The sequence below is a fragment of the Nerophis ophidion genome, linkage group LG14, assembly GCF_033978795.1.
Source record: "Nerophis ophidion isolate RoL-2023_Sa linkage group LG14, RoL_Noph_v1.0, whole genome shotgun sequence".
Taxonomy (NCBI): Eukaryota; Metazoa; Chordata; class Actinopteri; order Syngnathiformes; family Syngnathidae; genus Nerophis; species Nerophis ophidion.
Window position 1 is genome coordinate 29,372,703 of NC_084624.1, and position 7,986 is coordinate 29,380,688.

At 42.4% G+C, this 7,986-nt stretch overlaps 1 protein-coding gene across 7 annotated transcripts in view; it reads right to left on the bottom strand.

Annotated features, from left to right (window-relative positions):
* Positions 1–7,464, bottom strand: part of kmt2cb (lysine (K)-specific methyltransferase 2Cb) — a 190,014-nt gene extending 182,550 nt beyond the window's left edge. For 6 of the 7 annotated variants that reach the window (XM_061920335.1, XM_061920333.1, XM_061920334.1 and 3 more), the window contains exon 1: positions 6,542–7,463. The gene's annotated coding sequence lies outside the window, so the exon portion shown is untranslated. Of the gene's footprint in view, positions 1–6,541 lie in introns of all 7 variants that reach the window. The other variant, XM_061920330.1, reaches the window with a different exon arrangement.
* Between the last annotated feature and the right edge of the window lie 522 nt (positions 7,465–7,986).

The following is a 7,986-nucleotide window of genomic DNA, read 5'->3' on the forward strand; positions in this document are numbered from 1 at the left end:
ATGATGAGTTGACTTGAAACTGTTTAATTTTGCAATTTTTATATGTAGAAGAAAGGTTTTTTAATTTTATTTAATCAAAGCAACAACTTTAGGCAGTTTAATGTGGATTATCGTGGGTAGAATTATTATAGTGTTCCCAATTTTAAAAGGATAAAGCCATTGTTTACAAATTTGGTAAATAAATGACCAAAAAATGTATATGTTGTTGTTTTCTTACTGTACTGAAAATGAACCGAACCGTGACCTCTAAACCGAGGTACGTACTAAACCGAAATTTTTGTGTACCGTTACACCCCTAATATATATATATATATATATATATATATATATATATATATATATATATATATATATACATATACACACACACACACACACACACACACATATACATATGATGTCAGAGGCCAGATCTGCCACCTGGGCCTTGAGTTTGACACCTGTGTTTTAGCAAAATGTGTTGTCTACCCAGGCCTAAAGTCATCAGTCCAATTAGAACCCATTTAAATATGGCTGTATTATCATTTGTAAATTCAATAATAGTGTTATCGCAGGAAGATGCAATATATATTGTGATATAGATTTTAGTTCAGATTGCTCATCCCTACTGCAGATTGAAGTTTTAGGCTTACACAAACACAAAAAAATCTTAGCGGGACCGATTTCCACACAATGTTACTACTTATACAACTGCAACGTTGGTCCTGAAACACATGTATTATGCACACTGGCTATTACATCCGTGTGAAAGTATAGGAAGGACTGAAGACAAGTTCTCTGGAAGAGAACGATGGTATACATGAAAGTTATCTATGGAGTGTTTGCACGGACGGTTGCCGGTTGAGAGCATTTGAGGTGATCACCACCACAAACGATGGATGGGCTCCAGTGGACATATGGTAACGTTAGCTTTTGTTAACTCAAGCTGGGACACAAAGCACTGCTCGCTCACGCTCACGCACACGCACACGCACACGCAAACACACACACACATTGCTAACCAATGGTAGCTGCTAACCTGTTCTCTTCAACTCTACTACTCAAAAGTAACAAAGAGATGGTCTTAATTTGGCATGACATGTAAAAAAGACAGAATTAAGGGACAAGCGGTAGAAAATGGATGGATTGATGTGTGATAATACTTGATGCTATTTTTGGAGAGACATTAGCCCAATGTGGGGAGTTTTAAAAGTTTAAACCTTCTTACTGTGCACTTCTGCAACTCATCGTTGCCGCTCGTAAGTCATGGACCTGTGTTTACATAATAAATGACATGATCATGATGGGGATGATCATCGCAAAATTAAGCAGACAACTTCCCAGATAAAGATGAGCGTCTGTGCACAACACACACACACACACACACACACACACACACACACACACACACACACACAAAGACTCCGTCTATAGAAAGGAGCGCAACAGTGTTGGTGAACTACAATGCTCCACAAGTGGAAGGAGTGCTTACATAATTGCGTGGCTCGAGCGATTATTTCACGCAAAAACTAGCCTAGCGTGTGAGTAACTGTGTTGATGATGTGATATTTGGCAACATTGATGCACAGCAAGCATGATAGAGTATGAGCAACATAAGGTTTTGTGTAATAGTCCGAGTCATGGAGGCGGCGACACCCCCCACTCTTTAACATGAGCCAGGAGATGCATATTGTGAACAAGAAAACAAACATATACAGTAGATATAAATTTTGGGGCCAGATTGCTCATCCCGTGAAGTTTTGGCTGCAACAAACACAAAAAAAGCATGCAAAATCTTGGAGGGACTGATTTTCACACAATGTTACTACTTTTACAATTGCAGCGTGAGTCCTGAAACATCTGTATTATGCATACTGACTATCAAAATATAGAAAGGACTGAAGACAAGTTTGCTGGAAGGGAAAAATGGCATGCGTGAAAGTTGTCTATGGAGTGATTGTGCAGACTGTGGTTCTCAAAAGAACCACAATGATGATTGCCGGTTGAGAGCATTTGAGGTGATCACCACCACCAACGATGGATGGGCTCCAGTGGACACATGGTAACGTTAGCTTTTGTTAACTCAAGATGGGGCACAAAGCACTTGCTCTAACACAATACACACACACTGCTAACCAATGGTAGCTGCTAGCCTGTTGTGTTCAACTCTAAAAAGTAACAAAGAAATGGCCTTCATTTGCGATAACGTAAAAAAGACAGACTTGTGTGACTTATACAACTTGATGTTGTTTTTTGGAGAGACATTAGCCCAACGTGGGGAGATTTAAGTCTTAACCTGCTTACTGTGCACTTCTGCAACTCATCGTTGCCGCTCATAAGTCACAGACCTGTGTTTACATAATATAAATGACATGATCATGATGGCATAATTAAGCAGACAACTTCCCAGATAAAAATGAGCATCTGTGCCCAACACACACACACACACACACACACACACACACACACACACACACACACACACGCTCCGTCTATTGAAAGGAGCGCAGATGTGTTGGTGAACTACAATGCTACACAAGTGGAAGGGGTGCTTAGATAAATGCGTGGCTCGAGCGATCATTTCACGCAAAAACAAGCCTTGCGTGTGAGTTACTGTGTCGACGGTGTGATATTTGGCAACATTAATGCACAGCAAGCATGATAGAGTATGAACAACATAAGCTTTTGTGTAATAGTCAGAGTCATGGAGGCGGCGACACCCCCACCTCCCTCCACCCTCCAACATCAGCCAGGAGATGCATAATGTGCACAACAAACACAAACATATATAGATTTTCGGGCCATATTGCTCATCCCGCGAAGTTTTAGGCTGCAACAAACACAAAAAAAGCATGCAAAATCTTGGATTGACTGAATTCCACACAATGTTATACTTTTACAATTGCAGCGTGAGTCCCGAAACATCTGTATTATGCATACTGACTATCAAAATATAGAAAGGACTGAAGACAAGTTCGCTGGAAGGGAAAAATGGCATGCGTGAAAGTTGTCTATGGAGTGATTGTGCAGACTGTGGTTCTCAAAAGAACCACGGTGATGATTGCCGGTTAAGAACATTTGAGGTGATCACCACCACCAACGATGGATGGGCTCCAGTGAACACATGGTAACGTTAGCTTTTGTTAACTCAATCTGGGGCACAAAGCACTTGCTCTAACACAATACACATACATTGCTAACCAATGGTAGCTGCTAGCCTGTTGTGTTCAACTCTAAAAAGGTAACAAAGAAATGGTCTTCATTTGTGATAACGTAAAAAAGACAGACTTGTGTGACTTATACAACTTGAGGTTGTTTTTTGGAGACACATTAGCCCAATGTGAGGAGATTTAAAAGTCTTAACCTGCTTACTGTGGAAAGTCATGGACCGGTGTTTACGTAATATAAATGACATGATGGCATAATTAAGCAGACAACTTCCCAGATAAAAATGAGCATCTGTGCCCAACACACACACACACACACACACACACACACACAAAGGCTCCGTCTATTGAAAGGAGCGCAACTGTGTTGGTGAACTACAATGCTACAAAAGTGAAAGGGGCGCTTACATAATTGCGTGGCTCGAGCGATCATTTCACGCAAAAACGAGCCTTGCGTGTGAGTTACTGTGTCGACGGTGTGATATTTGGCAACATTAATGCACAGCAAGCATAATAGCGTATGAGCAACATAAGATTTTGTGTAATAGTCCGAGTCATGGAGGCGGCGACACCCCCCACCTCCCTCCACCCTCCAACATCAGCCAGGAGATGCATATTGTGCAAAACAAAACATATAAATTAGGGCTGGGCGATATGGCCTTTCTTAAATATCTTGATATTTTTAGGCCATGTCGTGATATACCATATACAGTATATCTCGATATTATGCCTTAGCCTTGAATGAACACTTGATGCATATAATCACACAGTACGATGATTCTATGTGTCTACATCAAAACATTCTTGTTCATCCTGCAATAATATATGCTACTTTTAAAACATCCATGCAGAGAAGGAAATCACAATAAAGTCAATTGACCAAAACTGTATTTATTTAACAGTTATTAAGCAGTGGCACAAACGTTCATGTCATTTCCAAAACAGAAAGTGCAAGATTGTCGGAGACATTTTAAGTGTCAAATATCAATGAGCTGCATAATAGGAAATCAAACAGTATTTGTCCTTCGCTATGTGGTAGTTTACTACGGACGTTATAAAATTATTTTCATTCTCTAGCAGGAGACTTTTCAAATGATGCTACATATTAGCAGTAATGCTACTTTTTATAGCAACGCTTTTGGCCCACACTTCACTAACTACGGTTGTCTGTTTGACATATTACCACTGGAAGCCAAACCACCACCAGACGATGGATCCCCTGCTGTTTTTCTTGGGAATTAATTCCTCTTTCATTCGCACCTTCTATCGTTACGCAGTCTGCTACCTCTCTGCTCCAAGAGAGGGTAAACGTATGTGACGTATGAGGTGACTGTGTGACGTATGAGGTGACTGTATGTAACGTGTGTAAGATGATGCGCCTGCTTGTCTGTGAAAAGGAGACACAGGAAAGACCGAGAAGAGTCTGTAGTGTAATGCCCGCAGCTGAAAGCAACTGTGTATACTAGAAGATCACGATAAAGTCATTTTCTATATCGCACAGAGACAAACCCGCGATATATCGTGTATATCGATATATTGCCCAGCCCTAATATAAATATGGATTTTTGGGCCAGAATGCTCATCCCTTGAAGTTTTAGGCTGCAGCAAACACAAAAAAAGCATGCAAAATCTTGGAGGGACTGATTTCCACACAATGTTACTACTTTTACAATTGCAGCACAGGTCCTTAAACATCTGTATTACGCACACTGGCTATAAAGTACTATCTATCTATCGAAATATAGAAAGGACTGAAGACAAGTTCTTTGGAAGGGAAAAATGGCATGCAACACCACCACCAACGATGGATGGGCTCCAGTGGACACATGGTAACGTTAGCTTTTGTTAACTCAAGCTGGGGCACAAAGCACTTGCTCTTTCTCACTCACTCACACACACACACACACACACACACACACACACACACACACACACACACACACACACACACACACACACACACACACACACACACACACACACACACACACACACACACACACACACACACACACACATTGCTAACCAATGGTAGCTGCTAGTCTGTTGTGTTCAACTCTAAAAAGTAACAAAGAAATGGCCTTCATTTGCAATAACGTGAAAAAGGCAGACTAGTGTGACTTATACTACTTGATGTTGTTTTTGGAGAGACATTAGCCCAATGTGGGGAAATTTAAAAGTCTTAACCTGCTGACTGTGCACTCCTGCAACTCACCGTTGCCGCTCGTAAGTCATGGACCTGTATTTACATAATAAATGACATGATCAAGACGGCATAATTAAGCAGACAACTTCCCAGATAAAAATGAGCATCTGTGCCCAACACACACACACACACACACACACACACACACACACACACACACACACACACACACACACACACACACACACACAGACACACACACTGCTAACCTGTTGTGTTCAACTCTAAACAGTAATAAAGAAATGGCCTTCATTTGCGATACGGTAAAAATGACAGACTTGTGTGACTTATACAACTTGATGTTGTTTATTGGAGAGACATTAGCCCAATGTGGGGAAATTTAAAAGTCTTAACCTGCTTACTGTGCACTTCTGCAACTCACCGTTGCCGCTCGTAAGTCATGGACCTGTGTTTACATAATAAATGACATGATCAGGATGGCATAATTATGCAGACAACTTCCCAGATAAAAATGAGCATCTGTGCCCAACACACACACACACACACACACACAATGCTAACCAATGGTAGCTGCTAGCCTGTTGTGTTCAACTCTAAACAGTAACAAAGAAATGGCCTTCATTTGCGATAAGGTAAAAAAAAACAGACTTGTGGGACTTATACAACTTAATGTTGTTTTTTGGAGAGACATTAGCCCAATGTGGGGAAATTTAAAAGTCTTAACCTGCTTACTGTGCACTTCTGCAACTCACCGTTGCCGCTCGTAAGTCATGGACCTGTGTTTACATAATAAATGACATGATCATGATGGCATAATTAAGCAGACAACTTCCCAGATAAAAATGAGGATCTGTGCCCAACACACACACACACACACACACACACACACACACACACACACACAAGGCTCCGTCTATTGAAAGGAGCGCAACTGTGTTGGTGAACTACAATGCTACACAAGTGGAAGGAGTGCTTACATAATTGCGTGGCTCGAGCGATCATTTCACGCAAAAACGAGCCTCGCATGTGAGTAACTGGGTTGATGATGTGATATTTGGCAAAATGAATGCACAGCAAGCATGATAGAGTATGAACAACATAAGGTTTCGTGTAATAGTCCGAGTCATGGAGGCGGCGACACCCCCCACCTCCCTCCACCCTCCAACATCAGCCAGGAGATGCAAAACAAATATTACATGCACAATAAAACATCTCTTATTCGGCTTACCTTCCAGCCCTAAGAGTAATGAATGATCCTCTTCATGTCCGGAACACTGGAGGAGATGAAACGTCAAGGGGTTTTTAATCAACCAGCTAGCTAGCTAGCTAGCGAGCTAATCAAGCTAGCTAGCCTCTCTCCGGTGAAAGCGCAGCTCTCAAAAACGCATCCTGGTGCTCCAACGCTGTGAGCTTATTCCCAACTTTGCCCATTTGACGGAGGGAGTGAAGCCTGCTGTAAATCCGACAGAAACACCCCGCTTCCCTTGCATTCGGGAGGACCGAGGAGGAGGAAGAAGGGGGGGGATCACTTTCCTTTCTCCAATGACAGCTGTCGTCGCATGAGTTGGGGTAACGCAGCTAGTTGTTGTTAGCCACCCAGGCAATGTTTCACCATTTACCTCCGAGAAAGAACAAATCCCAGCAGGTTGGTCACAGCGATGCACCAGGCGAGGGCTTGCGGTAAGAGAGCGAGGGAGAGGGGGGTGTCGCCGCCGCCGCCGCCGAAGGCTTGGTTGGCAACTGGTTCTATTTTCTTCAGCTGCGACAAGCTGGAGGACCCAGCCAGGAGACTCTCGCTGCCACCCCGCCACGCAGTAACAGTCGCCTCGCCACGCATGAACAAGCAAACATAACCTCCACGCAGAGTAAACGGCGAAAATATCGTAAAAAAAAATAAAAATTAAGTTGATGCTTGCGCCCGGGTCCAGTCCGTAACTGTGGCCATAGCTAATGATAAGTGGCACCGAAGCACGACCCTCATCTTGACTACTCAAAAACTAGATCCACCTCTTCTTGTCACAACTGCGACCTATACATGTTGATGAATTGGTTTTAAAACCCCTAATTACACAAGTAGTGGTGGTGATAATCCAGTCGATGAAAAATAAAGGCGAATAACGCGCCATTTACGGGATGACAATTTCCTCAAAATACTCTCTGACCCGGCGGAGCGATATTGGCATTTAGTAAATAAAATAATGGTGGGTTGGACGGAAAACATGGCACCGCAAAGCCCTTTCGTCCGGAAGGGAGCGTTTAATTTGTTTGTAATGGTCCAAACAAGTGTTTTAAATGTCCCACCACGGACACAAAGCATCGTTTAAAACACTTTTCTGTACAAATAACTGCACCAGGATGTGTGACTTTCTCGACACCTGGGGGTTCCGATTCATCCAGATGGCTCCCCTTTAAGGTGCGGACTCCTCACACATATTAACCCAAAGCATATTCGCTTGGAGCTAAGACAACCTATTTTCCCTCATTCCAAAGCAACACATGCTTCGTTTTTTGTATCGCGTGTTTTTGCAGAAGTAACCAACAAATACAGGCGCACGGGGCTGGACGCGAAGGGGTTAAATTTCAAAACGGCCAGGGGGGTTCGGCTTCTAGAGGATACTCTACACGTAAAATGCGAAATGAATTGATGCGCATAATTATCTTACAATATTGTGC